At 35.5% G+C, this 19546-nt stretch overlaps 1 long non-coding RNA gene and 1 other non-coding gene across 2 annotated transcripts; one reads left to right on the top strand and one right to left on the bottom strand.

Annotated features, from left to right (window-relative positions):
• Positions 1 to 5019: 5019 nt before the first annotated feature.
• On the top strand, positions 5020 to 5126 carry LOC124158299. The gene has a single exon (XR_006864767.1). It is a non-coding gene; the product is annotated as a U6 spliceosomal RNA (small nuclear RNA).
• A 4342-nt stretch (positions 5127 to 9468) lies between these two features.
• On the bottom strand, positions 9469 to 14342 carry LOC124156952. Its single transcript, XR_006864466.1, has 3 exons — positions 14310 to 14342; positions 13358 to 13456; positions 9469 to 9504 (listed from the first exon to the last, which is right to left on the bottom strand). It is a non-coding gene; the product is annotated as an uncharacterized LOC124156952 (long non-coding RNA).
• Positions 14343 to 19546: the final 5204 nt, after the last annotated feature.

Here is a 19546-nt window from a genome sequence, read left to right as displayed (position 1 = left end):
CCAAGTGCAGCATCCTCTGTTTTTATCCGTATCTACGATATCAGCAATCAATTTCCAATATTTTTAGCACCATAATAGCAATTAAATAAGTGAAATATTTCCATAAGACCGGTGATATATCCGGAACGGACCACTCTTTTCATGCTATTCGACGTATTCTACGGTATACGCTACGAAATCCTTACAAACATCTCAAGTTTGATAATAATCGCCATACAATAAATAATATTGTCTATTCTATGAACTGCAGTCGGAGATCGTGTGCTAAACCCCTGAAAATGTTGAAGTTATGCAATATTTGCGCCGCGTTAGGAGTTTGTTATGATTTGTGCCAGCCAAGTGAGTTGATGAAAAATACTAGAATTACATATCGGAGGGAAGGAAGGAGGTGTAACAGGAGTGTAGGTATAAAAATCTGTTATTACCTGGTTTTGCTGACTTCATCAACGAATTTAAAATGTGTCGGTGTTTACAAAGACAGTTTGAATTAGAAGAACAGCCAAGTTTCTTATTTGGCAATTGAAAGAGAGAAAGAGATCGTACCTACTGATTGCATTCTGATTAAATAGCATGTGATGTCACTATAGAATTCATAATTAATTCTGAGGATATATGTTATGAGGTGAAAATATTTTCGTATTTCCTTTTCCAAAGGATATGTTGGTCAAAGTACTACAATAAAAATTGTAGGTAAGTCCATTAACAATATCTGGTGTACGGCTTGGTATTTCTTCGAGATAAATATATAGGAATAAGTGAGGCAAGTGAAAGATTGCGTGACAAAGAAAGGATTTAGCAAGTTTCGTACGTAATGTATACAAGATACTGTTCGAGTTTTCTTTGGATGCTGAGAAAGGCAAATTGATGCAACCAATACAGCGCGTGTGGGTAAAATAGTGAGAATGACTGATTTGCTCATAAGATGGTATGACATATTTATGAATTTGTAAGGCAAATGAGCCTTTAGAGTGTGGAAGTTTACTAATCATTGTACTTTTTGTGACTAAAGTAAAATGACCTCTCATTCTTTTGATAGAAAAAGATTTGGAAAGGCACCGTAAGCAAGAGAAGTCTTCTCTTCTCTGTGTGTTCTGATGTGTAGCCTTCAACGGAAAAAATTGCGACTTTATTGCCTAAGTGCTGTTCGTAGCCAAACACAGGTTATGTACTATTAAAACCTCCTAGCAAATTATCTACCATCAAAAGTAGCTTCAGAGCTATAGAATCAGTGGTGCATCTACCATCAAAAGCTGTTTCAGAGCCATAGAATCAGTGGTGCCCATCTAGATACCTCATGTTAAAATATAAGAGTGCCAATTTGGTTACCAATACTTATCTTATTTCAGGTTTGAATATTTTAATATAGTGAAAGTAAACAATTCGATACTTTATCCTGAAAAAGATTGGTTTTATTTCACACATTTGAGCCTTAATTCAAGGAGAGAATTTGGACCCTTGCACCTGAAGACCGAGGAACATCAAAGCCAGATTAATCAAAGAAATATTATTTTAAGGTTCTTAAGCATTGTCTGCTAAGGGAATATATTTATTGAGGTTCTCAAGCATTGTTTCAAACATTCCCTTAGCAGACAATGCTTGAGAACCTCAATATTGTTTGTTTCAAACTGTTGATTTTTCTCCTCTGATCAAACCTCTGATTGTTTCAAACATTCCCTTAGCAGACAATTTAGATTTTAGCATTCCCTTAGCATTTAGATGGTAGACAGAGTCAGTTGTATTTCTTACAATATTGAGCCAGCTGGGCTACTCTTGCTTGCTATTGGGGAAAGCTGTTGTCTGTGTACATATGTATTTGCTCATGAGGTTGAATTTACAGGAAATGACTGCGCATTCACCACCATTCCATTCGTTATTTTCCATGCTCATCAGTGACCACTGAAATTTTTTCATCGATAAGCTCTTTCAAAGTATCTTGTATGATGTTGGGCAAGATATAGTGGAAGTTTCATTGCAGTGGAAACTCAGTGGAAAACATTGCAGTATTTCCACTGAGTTTTATTATAATAAAATCAGTGGAAATATTGCAATTTCTAATTTTACTAATAACTCTTTCAAAGCCTTAAGTGGGATCCTTGGTATGGTTTCTTCCTAAAATATTAACCCTTTCTACTACTTGTCGACGTTCGAACCTGTGTGGCGTGAGGTTGAAGCGAATGGAGAAAAAAAAGGAACAATTTCGCACGTGCTGAAACGGCGAACCGCACATTTCTCGCGTTTTCTGCTACAATTCACGCCAATTTTTTACAAACAGCACTTGTCATCTACGCCGACAGCTTTCTTTTACTACTTCTCCTCTTTATTGCACTGAAAATTAAGTTAATTCGTCCAAATAATTAAATATATCGAAAAAAGAGCAGGCATACACAAAATTGTTGACTGCGCGTAATATCAAAAACTTGTGAATATGGGCTATTCTTAAAAAGAAATATCTTCCCCCACGTTTCCACAATAAATTCATCATATTACATTACTTGATTAATAAAAAAATTCGATATCTGGCTCATTTTATTGTTTGATGAAATCTATCTAGATATATAAAAGAACGAGTATATAGGCGCTTGAATTCATCAAACGGGGGGTGGGAACATAGTTGTGTCAAGTGTTGTCGAGTCATGTGCACATGAGTGGTTTAAATGGCTAATAAAACATTCACAATAACGTTTAAATGAGTGAAATAGGCGGGCAATACTCTCATTCACAGTCAACATTACTTAAGACCTTCTTAGTAACCACGGTGATAAATGCTTCGGGAAACCGTTTTGATGTGAATGATTTACGTTGTGTAGAAAAATATAGTAGATGAACTTATGAAATGTAGCCGATTTTTCGTATTTCTGCCCTTACCGTAGGATTGTATCACCTCGTGATTTTCTCACCCATTTTTTATTTATGATGTTTGAATACAGCAAACTAAATGAAATTAAAAACATCATTTTTAGAAAATAAACGAACAGAGACTAATGAAATGATTATCCGAATATATATGTCTCAAATAATGAAGTAATGTTCGGATTCCACTGACGATGTATGTCTCTCAATGCTCTAATTTTTTATATCTAAGGAAGGTTTATAACAAGAAAACGAATTGATTACAATAAATATATGAATACGGTTAAGAAACTTGAATTGGAGAAAGAAGCAAAGAATGTTCAACTGTCCCCGTAGATGTTAAATTCTATGATATATTTCACAAAAACGTAGATTTGATATGTGTCGAATGGGGGCTTGGAAAGCAAATATATTTAATTGGTGCAGCATGAACAATGCTATAATAAACATATTCATAAAATTTCTTCGGTTTAACATCATTAGTTAGACAGATACAAAAATTTGCATATTTGCTACCATAATCATATCGAATTATCAAGTATACTGACACGTGAAATTAAAATTTCGCAATCCTATTCATTTATCTTCCCGTTTGGTCATCTATCCTATATTTCATGGTCAAATACGCCCGCGGATGTAAAATCCTGCATGTTATAGCAATTCGATATATTTTAAGAAAACGCTGAATTGATATATATCTAATGAGACACAACATGCAAAACATATTTCGATTGGGGTTTGTGAAGAATATCAGGATGTACACATTCACCAAATTTCATTGGTCCAAAGGATATACGAATCAAGTTATGCCAATTTGCGTATTTTCTATAATAATCGATTCGATCATTCGACTATACTGCATCTGTAATGTAAAATCCGCAATGCTTTTGATTTTAATTCCGGTCTATGGCCATTTACCATATAATTCCTGGTCAACTTTGCCCGTTAATGTAAATTCCTATGTGTTATAACAATTCCATATATTTTAAGAAAAAGCAGATTCGATATATATCGAATGAGAGACTATATACAAAAAATGTTTCCATTGGGAATTATGAGGAATACCAAGTTGTACCCATTCACCAAATTTCATTGGTCCAACGCATATACTATTCAAGTTATGCCAATTTGCGTATTTGCTACAATAATCGATTCGATCTTTCGATTAAAATGCCATCAGCACTGTAAAATCCGCAATGCTGTACATTATAATTCCTGTTAATCGTCATCTACTCTATAATTCCTGGTCATCAATGCTTGTGGATGTAAAATCCTAAATGTTAAGGCAAATCGATATAATTTGGAAAATGAAGATTCGATATATATCGCATGTGAGACCATATACAGAACATATTTCTATTGGGCATTGTGAGGAATATCATGATATACCCATTCCCAAAATTTCTTTGGTCCAACTTATATTGCAATCAAGTTATGCAAATTTGCGTATTTTCTATAAGTATCGAATCGATCTTTCGAAAATACTGCCATCTGTACTGTAAAATCCGCAATCCTATTGGTGTAACTTCCAGTCTATGGGTATCTACTATATTATTCCTGGTCAACTATGTCCTTGGATGTAAAATCTTATATGTTCTAGCAATTCGATATATTTGAAGAAAAAGCATATTCGATATATATCGAACGTGAGACTACATACAAAACATATTTCCATTGGGCATTGTGAGGAATACCAATATGTACAGTCAGATTCAAAAGTATTGCAACAAATGGAGCGGCGCCACTTTCGCCGCAGTTTTGAAATCGAGTTTTCGTATTTTCTATAGTGGGAGGGAAATTTGAACAACATTCCCACTTCCCGAAATATTTTTTATAACAACATCATTAAAGGGAAATGTATGCGAGGTATGTGCAGTGTTTAATACCACATAAATTGTGCAGCTCATGCTAGATAATAAATCTACGTCCAGAAAGTCAATTTACCTTCTCTCGTAAGCTGGCCGATCCGTCGAAGTATGTTGTCTTACAATTAACGCTGAAGCTTTTCGATAAGCGATAGCGAACAAAACATACACATAAAATATCCGCCGCAATATCACAGCAAATAATGCCACTGAGTGTTAAAATTCAGTTTGATTTAGTGACACTAGAATACTGGTTCATTCCCTTTCCTGACAAAGATCGTAATGAATCCCCTTCTGAGTCAACGTACTCGCTTCGGCGGAACATATACTAAAATTGGAACGATACAGAGAAGATTAGCATGGACCCTGCGCAAGGATGACACGCAAAATCGTGAAGCGTTCCACATTTTTAAGCAAATATTCATGTATTCAAGAAATCTCTGACACGCACAGGAAACGACAAATTAGTAGATCTCTGGGACTATACCCCGGACCCAGGCTCCAGACATCGTACGCCAATCTCGGCCCTAATCCCAAACCACATCCCTTCCCCATAATTAAAAAAAAAAACAATCAGAAATACTGAAAAGAAAATGACTATTTAAATAGCAGAAACCACATTTACAGAAATCCACTGGAGACAGCCAGAAGGCTGGGGCTAGTGATAATAATCAAAACAGAAATTCCGGCGAGGCGAGGCTTCTGAGTCAACGTGTGAGATGGACTAGTGGTGAAGGAGCAGACTTACCGCGGTAGTAATCCGAAGTAGGTGTTTCGAACCTCTCGGCAAAATTTTTTTTTCAGTTACACGGGATGGCAGTAACAATTTTTTAAATCCATTTAAACGCATATTAACTTAATTTAACACTGCTGTCGTTATAAAAATTTTAATGGAGAAAATTCTCTTTTTGATTTCCGCAGATATCATTTCCTACCTTTGGATTCATATTTGGACTCACCTTTTACCTGTTACCAATACGTGGCTCCGTAGCCGCATAGGTCTATACTATGCGCTGTAACTTCATGAGAATTTTGCGAGGGATCAAGTCCGAAGTGATCAATTTTTTTCATTTTTTAAACAATATTATTGCAAAAGAATGCAGTTTATTTTATCAACATAATAATGATGGTGACTACGAAAAATTCAATACTGGATTTTTTTAAGGAGTAAAGTTTTCTAAATGTAGACCCCGAGGTGATCCACACATGCGTAAATCCTCACATCACATGAAGTAAATTTAGGAGCAGTAATTCAGGGAAAGCTATTATATCTAAATTGATTAGCACTCTCATAGTGATACATTCATCTTATGAACAGTGAAGAAAAGAACCGACCGAAAGGTAATCTAACATATGACATTAACTTTGACATATGACATAACTTTGACATTATGACTATGACATTAACTTTGTCGCAATTAACTGTCATAGCGTTATAAACAGTGCTAAAATCGGGTGTAAATTTCAGGACGCAGACATGGTCATAGGAACAGAGAGTTGACTTATGAAGGATATAAGCGACAGCGAAGTTTTCCCTCCAGGATTCTACAAGTCCGATCCAGAGTCGATGAGATGCTGCAGTTCAGAGGTGGCGTCAGTGATGAAAAGGCGGCTGACAGCAGGGCGCTTGCCGCGTTTACCAACTACCCTACATGTTTTCCGCGAAGCTACATGGGGACACACAGCGATGCGCCTTCTCCGCAAACCTCGCATGATAACAGCATAGCCCGTCGCTGGATGAAGGACGGGAGTTCGCACGGGAGCGGCTGCGGGAATTGTCTCGCCGCTCTCGACGGCGATGTATGACACTTAGTGACCATATGAGATTGCTCTTGCACACTCAAATATGTACATATAATACTGGATATTACTGCATCTGGTTTCTTGGGGTACCTACCTTACCCTACCAAGAAGTGACAATATATAAATATAACTAATAACTTACCATCATAGGGGGGCACGAGGGCCCGTGCCCCCCCAGACCCTCAAAAAAATTTGCAATATTTTTAATACGGTCCCATTATCATTGCGTTCGCTTTGTATTACGAAGTATCCTTGTGCCCCCTAGAACAAAATCCTGAATACGGTCACGCTTGTGCCTCCCCCCCAAGAAATAAATTCCTATATCCGCCCCTGCTTACCATTATATGTATAAATATTTCAGGATATTCCTCTATGATGTGTGTTACACAAAAATGTCCCAGGTTGGGCGCACACAGTAAAATACACACTTAAAGATGAAAATAAATAAATTTTCAGGGGCAACTACCACCTTCCTCAGAGTTAGTTAAGATTTTTATTAAATTGTCTTGTACTGTGCGTGCCCAACCTGGAATATTTTCATCTCATATGTATAAATATTCGAGGCTAATATCCCAAAGCCCCTTCCCCTCCATCTTACTGTCAAACAGTGTTAGATATTAAAAAAAACACAATACAAATTTGCTATGCAAATGAGGCTCTGATTGCCATGGTTGAACTGACGTGGCAGATCGCTGCCGAGTTCTCAATCAGCCACATAACCAGAAAGGTACTAAGAGTTTGGGTGTTATGCGGTTTGCCTTTACTGATTCTCTTTTGTCGTTGTCGCTTCGGAGGTATCAGACAACGATACACTCGTTACAAACTTTTCAGCTACTTAACGATGAAATAATCTTTCAGCATTATAACAATTCATTGATTACTGGAATACATAAGTCGTTACATATACGAAATGTAACAACATAATTTGAAAATTGGAGTGCTGGAGGGTTTGTGGTCTTTTCAGCAGATGCGTTGCAGACAGTTACCTCCAGGGGAGAAATATGAGGGATGTTTATGTCCCCAGAACACCCCTATGGTTATAAAAAATTAAAACATACATTATTAAAATCAATTTATACTGATCAAGCATTACCAGTACTATTACACTTATTCACAAAATTACATTCATCCATTGTTAAAGCCCTACCTAACTAAATACCTCAACATGCACGCCTGAATTAATCTAACGCCATAATATAGACTCATTGCACGATGTCCAAAGGCCTGCCTAGTTGAGTTATACATGTTATTATTCTTTTTGTGTAACAATGTCCTATTATCATCACAAAAATGGATTAACAATGTTAACAAATTGCCTATTTGCATACAGTTGAATGAATTAAAATATAGTTATGCACACAATATATGCCCAATGTAATTGCACTTGATGGATGCTTTCTGAAAATGTTCACTTTATTTAGGTTAATTGTCAACCGGCGAATGTAAAATTTTGTCAATGCTTTAAAGACATTCCATTTTACTGGATTTGTACCAGCACTTTAATTTTCACAAAAATTACATGTAAAATATTTTATGTCACCAATCACAATATTTTATTTTTATAAACAATAAAATATTTTATTTTTACAACATCTCCTTTGTAACATAGTCAATTGTATACAGAAAATAGTTTTATTGCCTTTACTTGTACAAAGTAGTAGGGAGAAATTACATGCACACAATTTAATAGTATTTAAAATTCTTAAATTAATAATTTTAAATGCTATTAAAATAATATCATTAAAAAAATCGAGACAAATTATCAACAACAATAATACAAATTGACCTTAGCAATGGCTACAATTTATTCTGGTCAAGGTGTTACTTAATTATATTTTCATGGTCGCAAATACGAAGACCTGCCTATTCTGAGTCATTTCTAAACAACTGTCAGATGCAATATTAAATCCCTACTCTCCTGCCCCAAGTCTAAACTATAGCTGGCAAAAATACAAGCAATAGTTACAAAAATAAAAGAAGGCTCTGTACAATATTATCGAAAAACCACAAAAACAGTAATGCAAATAGTACTTAGCACTGGAATAAAGAACACAGCGTCATATAATATATTATATTCAATGATTTCACATATTTAAATACAAATCACAAATGCACCAACTGTTTTAGCCAGGGATAAGTCATATTTGCATGTTATCAAATAACATTTACAATTTGCAACTGATGCGGAAAAACCATAAACTTTGAAAGAAAAAATAATCTATAACATTCCCAATAAGGGTGCAATTTTGTAAGCATTTGGCGTAAATTAATGACTTATCCCTGTTACACCCCCTCCCCACGATGAGGGAACAGTTTGGATTTGAGGGGGGCATGCACTACACTACGACCAAAATTAATAAGAATAAAAAAACTACACAAAAAAGAATGAGCAATTCATAACAATCAAGCACTACTACTACTAATATCATTCATTCATTCATTCATAAACCACATTCCATTCACTCATTCATCAAATCACATTCCACCCTCTCATTCATAAAATCACATTCCATTCACTCATTCATAAAATCACATTCCATTCACTCATTCATAAAGTCACATTCATCCATTCGCACAGCCCTGCCTACCTAAATACTTCTTTATACGCCTGAATTAATTAAACGCCTAAATACGGAATCGTGGCCACGATATACGAAGACCTGCCTAATCTGAGTTATTTCTACTCCACGGTAGGACGCAATATAAAGTCCCTACTCTCCTGCCGCAAATCCTATCTATAGCTGGAAAAAATTACATGCATAAATAAAAAATATACAAACACCCTGTACAATAATTGCAACAAAAAAATGCAAAAAAAAAACAACTATCTTCAGGCTTGGTGTCTTCTTTCTTCCTATCTTCATTCTTCCCTTCCTCACGATAAATCAAGTCTCTAGTTGTCGGCGCAGTAACCTTCAGGTGTCCATTTCATGGACCTCCACAATTGTCTCCAAAAGCAATCGCTGTCGTTGTCCACAAGCATGACCTGTGGTAATATAACAAAAAAATCTGAAAATCCAACGAAGGGGAGACCTAAAAAGTTGACTCTCAGCTCAGAAATATCATTTCGAGGAAGGCGTTGAGAAAATATTAACTTTGTAATTGTCAAGAAATTTTTATAATTAAAAAAATGCAAGAGCGGGTAATTCCAAATTATTTGACGCTTATCTCATTGGCGATATTTCAATGTATTTTCATTATTCTTTAAACATTTTAAAGATATGATCAAGCAATATTAAAAATTTTCCCGGAAATCATTACAGTGAGCTGAGTCTGTTATATATATATACCTTTTTTACGACTTACTTGGACTTCATTGGTATTACTAAAAATTGATAGCAAATATACACCATTCTGCATTTAATATATGTACTATTATATGAATTGGAAAACAATAATGAAATTATAAAAATCAATACGATGAAATTATTTAAAAAGACGAAAGTTACAAATATGGCATCCATAATAAGGACACAACACCTATCCAGGAGGATGTATTTTAATAATTTCTTTTAGGATGTAATTTAATAATTAAGTCTTCTGATACGAAAGAAATAATATAAGTTAATTCTCAAGATCATGCAAAGAGCCAGAGGTCAAAGTATCACTTCAGAAAAAAACAGCCGAAAAAAAATGAAAAATATATACTGATTTTTTTCCGACACCATTGGCTTAATAAATATTTAATAGCAAGGAAAAACGCGTCACCAGAAATTAAGTACCCAAAATTAAACACAAAAGAGTATCAATCATTGTAACATTATTGTTGCGACTTTTTGTAAAATATGTCACTTATACTCATTAAATTGATGGAAAAATTCAGAAAGGTAGAAAATATTACCGGAATCTCATGTTTCCCCCAGGTAGGGTCTCCGAGGAAGTAATTACTTGAGCGCGCATGACGGTCACTGAGTTACCAAAAGCAAGGCCAATATGGAAACCTCGACCTCCACATTACAATGAGAAAATTAAAGAGAAAAGTAAATAATTATGATAGATTCACGAAAATCCCCATAATTGTGCTTCATTCGAATTATTAAATTTAATGGAAATGAGGTATCAAACCGAAATATATGAAAGCAAACGCTATCGTCGTCGTCAACCAATCAATGCCTTGAGATTCAGCGCGGGATTTAACCCATTAATGCCCAGGAGATTTTTTTCAAAATATTTTACTTTTTTTGCTTAAATTATGATTAGACATCATATTTGATGCGGGAAAAAAATGTTTTAAAAAATCTCTAACATTTGCATAGTACTTAATCCTATATGTATCTTAAGATACGTCTGGGCACTTAAGGGGTCAAAAAAATGTACATTATCATTTAATTGTGTTAATGCACGTTTTTGCTATATAATTCATTACTAATGCCTTCATCAGTAGTTTCTTAATATAGTAATGAAGTAATTATTGTGAATTTTAATTTTTATTCATCAAATAATATAATGTTGAGTATTATTATAGTATTCTTGCGTGAACAATTTGCATTTGCATTTTGAAATTTTACAGCTTTTGATTTTTGAAATTCTGCTTTTTCTGGTAGGTTATATACATTATTGATTCTATTTTCACGAAGTGTTCCAGTGCCACACAAGCTCATTCCAGTCAACTTTCTAAGCAGCTTTTCTTAGGTGAATAAGTTGTCAACAAGTATGTTTGTACCTGGTGGTAATTTACACTCATCCACGAGTCCTAAAACTACATCTCATCCTTGACCAAGATCTGTTCTCTCAAGGTTCGCTCCAGCATGGTAAAGGTTGACTTGATTCAGAAATACACCATAATTTTAACCCAAATCTTACTCCTTTCCCTTTAATGCATTGCTTGCAGCCGTATCTACCATAGTAGGGGTTGATTGATTCATCCACCAAACAGTATCCTCCAGGGCTTACAATTTTAAAAGTCTTGATTAAAATCTCAAACAAAAGTTGAACTCTATGTAGCCTATCCTTGCCATCATTCTTTCGATTATAATAAGTATCTGACAAATGCAGAAACCTTAAAATTTCTTCAAACTTGTTCCTTCGCATTGATTGAGAAACTATTCCAATGGTGCAGTCTGGAAATGACCTCCGATAAAGCCATCGACTAGGAAGACGGTGGTAACCTGAGAGTAACGATATTCCTTTATAAATTTCTTCGATTTGTGCGTTCGAATGTACTAACATTTTTAACAATTGTTCAGAAAACTTGCCTTGAATTTTTGTTTTGACAGCATTGATGGTAGAGCTATTTCAGATATGTTTCACCTCTGCTCATACACGAAGTTACGTCTCCTCTTCTCAGCGGTAAATGGGAGCCCCTATGATGTTTTCCTGACTCACATAGCAAGGGGTGTGCAACAAAAGTAACAAAAAATCATTTACAAAAGAGATGGTAGAGAAGTTTTTAAAGCACCGATTCCTCCTTATGTCGGGTGTATCCATCGGAGACTCGAATACAAAATACAAACTTTTGGGTGACATAGCGTGGTACATAGTTTCTTTACCAATGTTCACTAAATTTACTTATTTCCTACACCGATTTCTGGCTTGCCAATTGGATTTCATTGCCAGCGGAAATTTTAACGAGAAGCAAAGTAATCAATCCATTCCACCGTTGGCGATAAAGAATACAAGTGATGCCACGACAGTGGCAGATAAACATGGGGGAAGGGGGTGCGCGCCCCCCTCTTACGTGGCCGCCTGCATTGTCTAACATTGCAGAACTACAATTGTAACTCCTTCACATCATAAGATAGCATTACCTTGTACATATATGTGTATAATCATTTTAAATAACTTTCCTAAACTTTGAATGTGACTTGATTATTTTTCGTTACGATACAAGTATAGGTAGCTCAAGATATCTTTTGCACCCCCTTGAAATTTTTTTTATGTTTCCGCTACTGTGCTAGGATAGGCAACTTGATATTGCAAGCATTTGCGCCTCCAGAAATTCAATACTGATATTCATTACAATACAATCATTTCATGCTTCCATTGAAGGTAATTTATCACAATTCAAATGAGGATACACCACAATTCTGAGAAAATACCTGTTTTTGCTGTATTTACCTAATTGTTCAATATTATACTTCATGAAATGGCAGAAATATAAAATTGTCTTCAAGCTATCACATAATTAGGCTTGTAAAATAATTATTTATTTATTTTATCAATAAATAAGATGAAACATACCAATAAGTCAAAACTTGAATTTTTAGTGCCACAAGTGCCCAGACGTATCTTTAGATACGTCAAAACTTTACTGATTAGTTTTCTAATGAGCTTGAAAGAAAAATGAATTTCTTTATACAGATAATATTTCTTATATATTTAAGATAAAACAGGTAAAAACTGGATTCAGATAACTAAAATACTTTGTACGAAAATTAAATTTTCACATGACCATAGCGTAGCGATTTCAGAGTAGTTCATGATCAGCCATGTGAAATTAAGCATAACAATTGCAAATATTGGCTTAAATAACCGAAATCACTTTTATACCATTTTAAGACTTTCTTTTTTCATATTACATAAATAAATTGCGAAAACAACATACTAAAGAGTATTTAGGAATTTTTAAAGTATGACGTATCTAAAGATACGTCTGGGCATTAATGGGTTAAGTGTTGTGAGTGTAGCAAAAATAGCGCTAGATCTTAATTTTTGGTGCGGTTTAATTAAATATTTTCGCGTTGGAAAAGTGAAAATATTTATTTATTTATTTTATTACGCATTCATTACTTTTATCATCGTGGTTCCTGAATGTAAAAATTATAGTATACCTTTGTGATCACTAAATAATGGTTCTGAACTGAACTCAAAACTTGGAAGAGGAATGAATGAAATCTTACCGTCTGCCTGCGGCAACGAGCTGCATTCTTTCGATCTTTTTGCACGTGATTTCACCGAGGCCTCGAGTAGTCAACTCACACAAGACAATCCAACGAACTCTGCAATGGAAAAAAACGAACACTCATAAAGAGACAAATCAATGTCCTAGAAAATAGGCCTCATGGCTGAATCAATCAATAAATTTTCTTATGGCGCATAGACGTTAGAGAGTAATAAGGCTCACCTTTTAATTAGATTTAAAAAAACTTCGAGTAAAAAATAACATTTCCCGTAGTGCAGGGGAAATTAAAATAATATTCAATTAATTTATAATACTTATTAAAATAAAAAATTAATTCCAATTAAATGGAACTATATATTTGTTTAAATAGGAAAAATTAAGGATTGATTTTGAAGTGGGTAACCTTTCACAGGATAAAAATGGTTAAATAATTCAGAATGAAAAATCAAAATAAAATTTATAATGAATAAACAGATAATTACAAACTGATTACAAATAAAAGTATTTCGGACTGCTTTATAATGTGAAAATATTTTGCGGAAACTGTTGAGGTGATATTTTGACTTGAAAATACTTGTAAAGAAAATACGTTAATAGGTGATTATGAGTCATCCAGAAAAATGTTGGCACAAAAAAATATTTTGCCCATTGCAATATATTTCATAAGTTTTCAATTCATTTCGAAGTTAATTGGTCAATGAAATATCACTTCCAGTTACTTAGTACAAAGTACAATTTTCAAACTAAGTAGTCAATGACTAAATTGAGGGGGATATTAAGTTTATTTGTTAATTTTGATGGCATTATGGGCAAATTAGAAGTTCAGTATAAGCATGAGCACAATTGAGTTCCGTTAATGAATGCAAAATTGAACATTCTCAAGCAACTCGTCAAGTTAAAAATTTGCATTGGAAAAATGAACCAAATTTGAATGAGTATTGAGATCATACCGCTCCTTATCTGCTGCAACTCATGTAGAGCCGCAAGAAGCCAGCTCGGTAATGTGCACCATCCAATCTTCTTCCAAGTGCCTTCTTTCTCCTTATCATCATGTCCAGCAATGAATCGCGCCTAAGGAGAGAGCGGGTTAGTGCATACACAAATAAATAACCCTTCCGAGGATTTGCACCACTCCAAAGCAGCACACAAGAACGTGACAATGGCATCGATAGGAAATCATAAATTTCCTACCTAGCCACAGCCACATTCCTGCATGACGCAATGGAATCCGTAATGCAAAACCACGGCACAAAAAACTACAACTAACGCGCAAAAAAAACGCCTAGCCTTACGCAAATTTATGTTAACTGGCCAGAAGGGCCCAAAGCTAAGATGTCGTCTTCTTCTGGTCCTGCGATGCCATCCTCTTCTGTCTTCTCTTCTTCCGATGAATCTTCATTCTTCTCTTCACATCCAGCGATGGCTTGCGGACCTAGGGAGAGAGCGGGTTAGTGCATACACAAATAAATAACCCTTCCGAGGATTTGCACCACTCCAAAGCAGCACACAAGAACGTGACCATGGCATCAATAGGAAACCACAGATTTCCTACCTAGCCACAGCCACATTCCTGCATGACGCAATGGAATCCGTAATGGAAAACCAAGGCACAAAAAAACTAAAACTAACGCTCGGAAAAACGCCTAGCCTTACGAAAATTTTTGTTCATTGACCAGAAGGGCCCAAAACTAAACCGCAAATATCGCACACGTCTTCTTACGATGCTCCTCTTCTTTCTTCTGTGAATACTTGGGTCATCAATCTTCTCTTCTTCGTGCAGTCTTCACTCTTCCTTCCTTGAAGTCCAGCGATGGCTTGAATCTGTGAAGAGGTAAGATTAGTGCATGCACAAACAAATAAATAAATAACACTAACATGTAAGCCCTAACGTAACGCAACGGAAAAATAATTGCAGCACACGCAAATATAAATAATCACACGCAGAAAAATATCACACGAAATCACATGATAGATTAAAAAACACACGCAATCGGATCCTTGCCGTTCTTCGAGCTCAATTTGATGTCTTCATTCTTCATGGCTGGAAGGGTAAGAGTTACAGACATGTTACAATGAAGTACAAAAAATACACTCATTTCAGGAGAGGGATTATCAATGTCCACTCATTCCCGATATACACCTGCACATTGTCTTCACTCTTCATTCTTCGAGGCCCCCTGCGATGTCTTCTATCTTCGGGGCCTCAGCTACGTCTTCTTTCTTCATTCTTCATTCCTGCAATAAATGGTGTTAGTACAAAACCCACCCAAATACCTTAAAAAAATTACACACACAAAAATACCCACATGGATTTCCTGCCTAAGAATGCATTCTTTGTCTCCTAGGACCAGTCTCATTCGTAGAAAATAACTTTAAAGTGCACTTTCTGGTACCTTAGTTTCAGCGGTGTTTCGAAACCTTTTTGAACTTGCTCCTTAGAGCCGTTACCTTTCGTGTACTGTTGTTACCTAGAGGTCGTGCTTTGATAATAGAGTGTGGATTCACCAGGAGTCTCTCATAACTCCAAGTGTGTGGTTCAGGTAGGCCCTAATTTACCATTTCATGTTCAAGATAACCTGATGAAAACCTGATACGGCAATGACCAACGTCCGAGGAAAACTGCATTCTTCCCAGCATTCAACTCAAGTCGATGAATGATGTTCCAATTCTTCAATATTCATTCTGAAATTGAAAAAGCAAAAATGTGGATTAAAATTCGAGTCAAATCTCTCCGAATAACATAAAAGGAATTAGCATTGGATGTCCCGCGAGGCCACCGTCTTCTTCTCTTCTTCATTCTCCCTGCTCTACCCTTCATTCTCCCCCTCACGTCCGGGGATGGCTTGCACCTAAGGAGAGAGCAAAATTTTTAATTAAATTCGGGGGTTAGATTATTAAATAAGGGTCACTCCACCTAAATTCAACAAGCGTTTGTCCCTAAGAGTCTCAGATTTTGTTATCTGTATGGGTCTACATCAACCTCAAACTAAATACCCTGAGATCTTTTTTTATGTGGTTTTAATACGTTATCGGTTTTTTCCAAAAAATTGCCTTAAATCATATAAATCCCACAATTTAACTATCAAATTGTCGTATAGCCATTCTATATTGCTTTTTTTACAGCTAAGTCCTTTCGGCAGTCACTCAGAGTAAAATATTTATAAAGTGCACTTCTCTATTATTGTTATATTTAAATTTAAAAAAATTGTTAATCAACTTTTCTCAAAATAATCCATCTCAGAATTGGCCCACGCATTTATTATTTAGAATGTAGGCTCATTCATTACCTTAGAATTACAAAAATTAAATTTAAATCACCTCCTGAATGATATTTTTTTGAGAATATTAAAACGTTTACTTTTTCTCCCGTGCGGCTTTCCGATTACTTTTAATACTAGTCTACAGACCTGCACTCATAGACTGGTAGTCTATATCATAGTAGTATGACCTACAGCGTCAACTATAAAATATCAACCATGAATTCATCAAAATCTGAGACCCTACGGGACAAGCTTTTTTGGAATTGAGGTGGAATGACTCAAACTATTATACCCGTCTGTCTTTAAAATTCGTGGAAATGGATGCAAAAACAAAGGCTGTTTATTTAAAAAGAAGGATACTCAAAAAATTCTCTAGAAATTCACATATTTGTTCAATGACTTTTAAACAACAGGCTATTTTTTAGGGAGCTTGCTAAAGTGATATTGAATAGGGTAGGTATATTAAAATCTCTCTTAAACAGATTAAATTATTGTAATTTAATGTGAAATTCTTTATATCCAATTGATTTTAGCAGTGAAAGATTTGTATAAATATGTAAAATGGCTTAGAAATATATTACTTTAATTATTCCAATAGAAACACTAGGGAATTCGTAGAATAAGCAGTATCAAGAAACACATAGCAAACAAACATTTTGGGAAATATTACATCGCATTAACTATTTTGTTTTAAAAAGTAGGCAGACAGCAAAATTTAAATTCATGACTAAAAAATTGAAGTTATTGACCACTTGATGTTAGTGTATTACAACTTGAGCAAGATTCTTGATCTATATTGGATTTGTACAAATCGGAATTCAAAGTCGCTTTGTTCCACCGAGATCACGATTTAACTTTATCTAGTTTATTTTGGATACATTTATTATGGATACATAGTATGGAAGCTCATTTTTAATCAATAATCTCAGTCAATATTTATACAAAAATTTCCTTCTCTCTTCATATAAATCGTTGGAATTGATACTGGAAACAAATAGGGCAGTCAAGTGAACCTTATTTCTATATTTCACGGGTTATCTTACTGGTAAAATGAAAAATCAATAACTTAAAACCATGCCCCATAAGCATGCGTTGTTATCGCGACAGAATTGAATGCGTATTTTCAGTATAAACACGTTAATCTAACCTTCATTCGTTAGATTTATTAAAAAACAATGTGTTATCATTTTTTTATAAAATAAATTACGTGATACTTGCGAGGACGTGAGATTGGGTAAGAATCGGCTTGACCCCATCGCCCATCCTAAACACCACATCTGACTAACCCTTTCGCTACTAACAAAGTAAATATTCGCCCGGACGGTTTTTGACGCGGAAGACGAAAGCGACAAATTTTCGTCTAACATTTTCCTACGCAGGCGAATGAATGCCGCAAATATCTCTTTCGTTGCCCTTTTATGCTGGTCGCAGCTATGCGAAGTCTTATCGGAACCCAACAAAGCGGGGACATAGGCCGTACCCTCGAAATCCGGGAGCAGGTACCCGGACTCCTCGCCTTCTATTACCCTTTTTGTGGTAAGGGATAGCGATCATTTAGTCAGTTTTTGAAATCCTATTGAGTTCCTTTCTCAAAAAATATAAACTAATAATGGGGTAGTTTACTTAGTCAAAGAAAACGAAAGGCATTGATTGCGATTCGTTACCCACCATTAGTATATTCATAATATATAAATTATTTCGCTTTAGAAATACCGGTTTAGACGAATGGCTATGGTCCATTTTTATCCTCATTTGAAAAGGGCCAGATTGGTACCCATGCGATGCCACTCCACGTGACATCACAGGGACCTAGTTTCTATAGGAGAAGATAGGAGTTGTACATCATCTGAGGTTACCACTGCATGCATGAGGCGCAGAGCTCAGAGAAACATGCCTCAGTAATCACTTATTAAAACTGGTTTAGGTCGGAAAGTTTTCTTCGTTTGATAAGGTATTAATAATCCTTATTTAAGCCAAGCGCTACCAGCCAGCAGGGTACTCAGCTACCCGCTAGCAGCCTGCGTCGTATCAGCGCTAAGCCTCGCCTCAAGGTCACCTCACAGGGCGGCAGCGGGAACCTGAAATACGTCGTACTGAGAGATTTCCCGGCATTCATACTTACGCGTCGCGTTTTCGCGCGCTTGAAAATTTTCACTTTTCATTTAACCGCGAAAAACAGGTATCGTCATTTAAAAATCTAAAAGTGTGAAATACGTACCCCAGGAGTAATAATCTTTCGATTCAGGCAATAAAAAAATAATAGGAAACCACCCTATTGAGTTCTTTTTTGTCTTTTAAGGAGCGCTTACAATTTTTTAATGAAATTTTACCATAATCATTAACTTATATCTCGATTTTGATATAAACATCAACATAGAAATTGTTGGTGCATTAAATTTGTTAATTAGGACGGTATATCTCCGTTCAAAAGTTGACAATGTACAAAAAAACCGAGGAATTGAATTCGAAATCTGCAAAATACGGGTAAACAACAATTATCCATGTAGCTAATTTACAAAAACTAACAACGAGTTGACCCGGCACTAAATCCGCTGCTAGGGCTGTCAACCCGGAAAGGAGGAAGACCAATTATACTTTGAGTCCGAGATAATGCGGAGTCCCCGCTAGGAAAAGTCGAATAAGGTTGGCGCTGAGAGAGTGTGATTATCCGTGAGACCCTTCTTAACCAATGTCCTGCAAAAATGGTCCGTACAGAGGGGACGGAAGAGAGAAGGACCCTTGGGGCTCAGTCCAACAGTCATGGTAAGGAAACAACACCACGGTGTCGAAAGGGTTAATGGATACCCACAAAGATGTCATATTCGTAAGAATTAGCTTGTATGATACAAAGTAAATATATAGTTGACAGACGAAAGTGGTATATTTTGCTTGAATGTTGAAAAAAATAAGAAAATAAAATCCTTTCA

This window comes from Ischnura elegans, chromosome 4 (genome assembly GCF_921293095.1).
Source record: "Ischnura elegans chromosome 4, ioIscEleg1.1, whole genome shotgun sequence".
Lineage (NCBI taxonomy): Eukaryota > Metazoa > Arthropoda > Insecta > Odonata > Coenagrionidae > Ischnura > Ischnura elegans.
The sequence above is the reverse complement of the archived record's forward strand: the minus strand, read 5'-3'. Positions and strand labels throughout refer to the sequence as shown.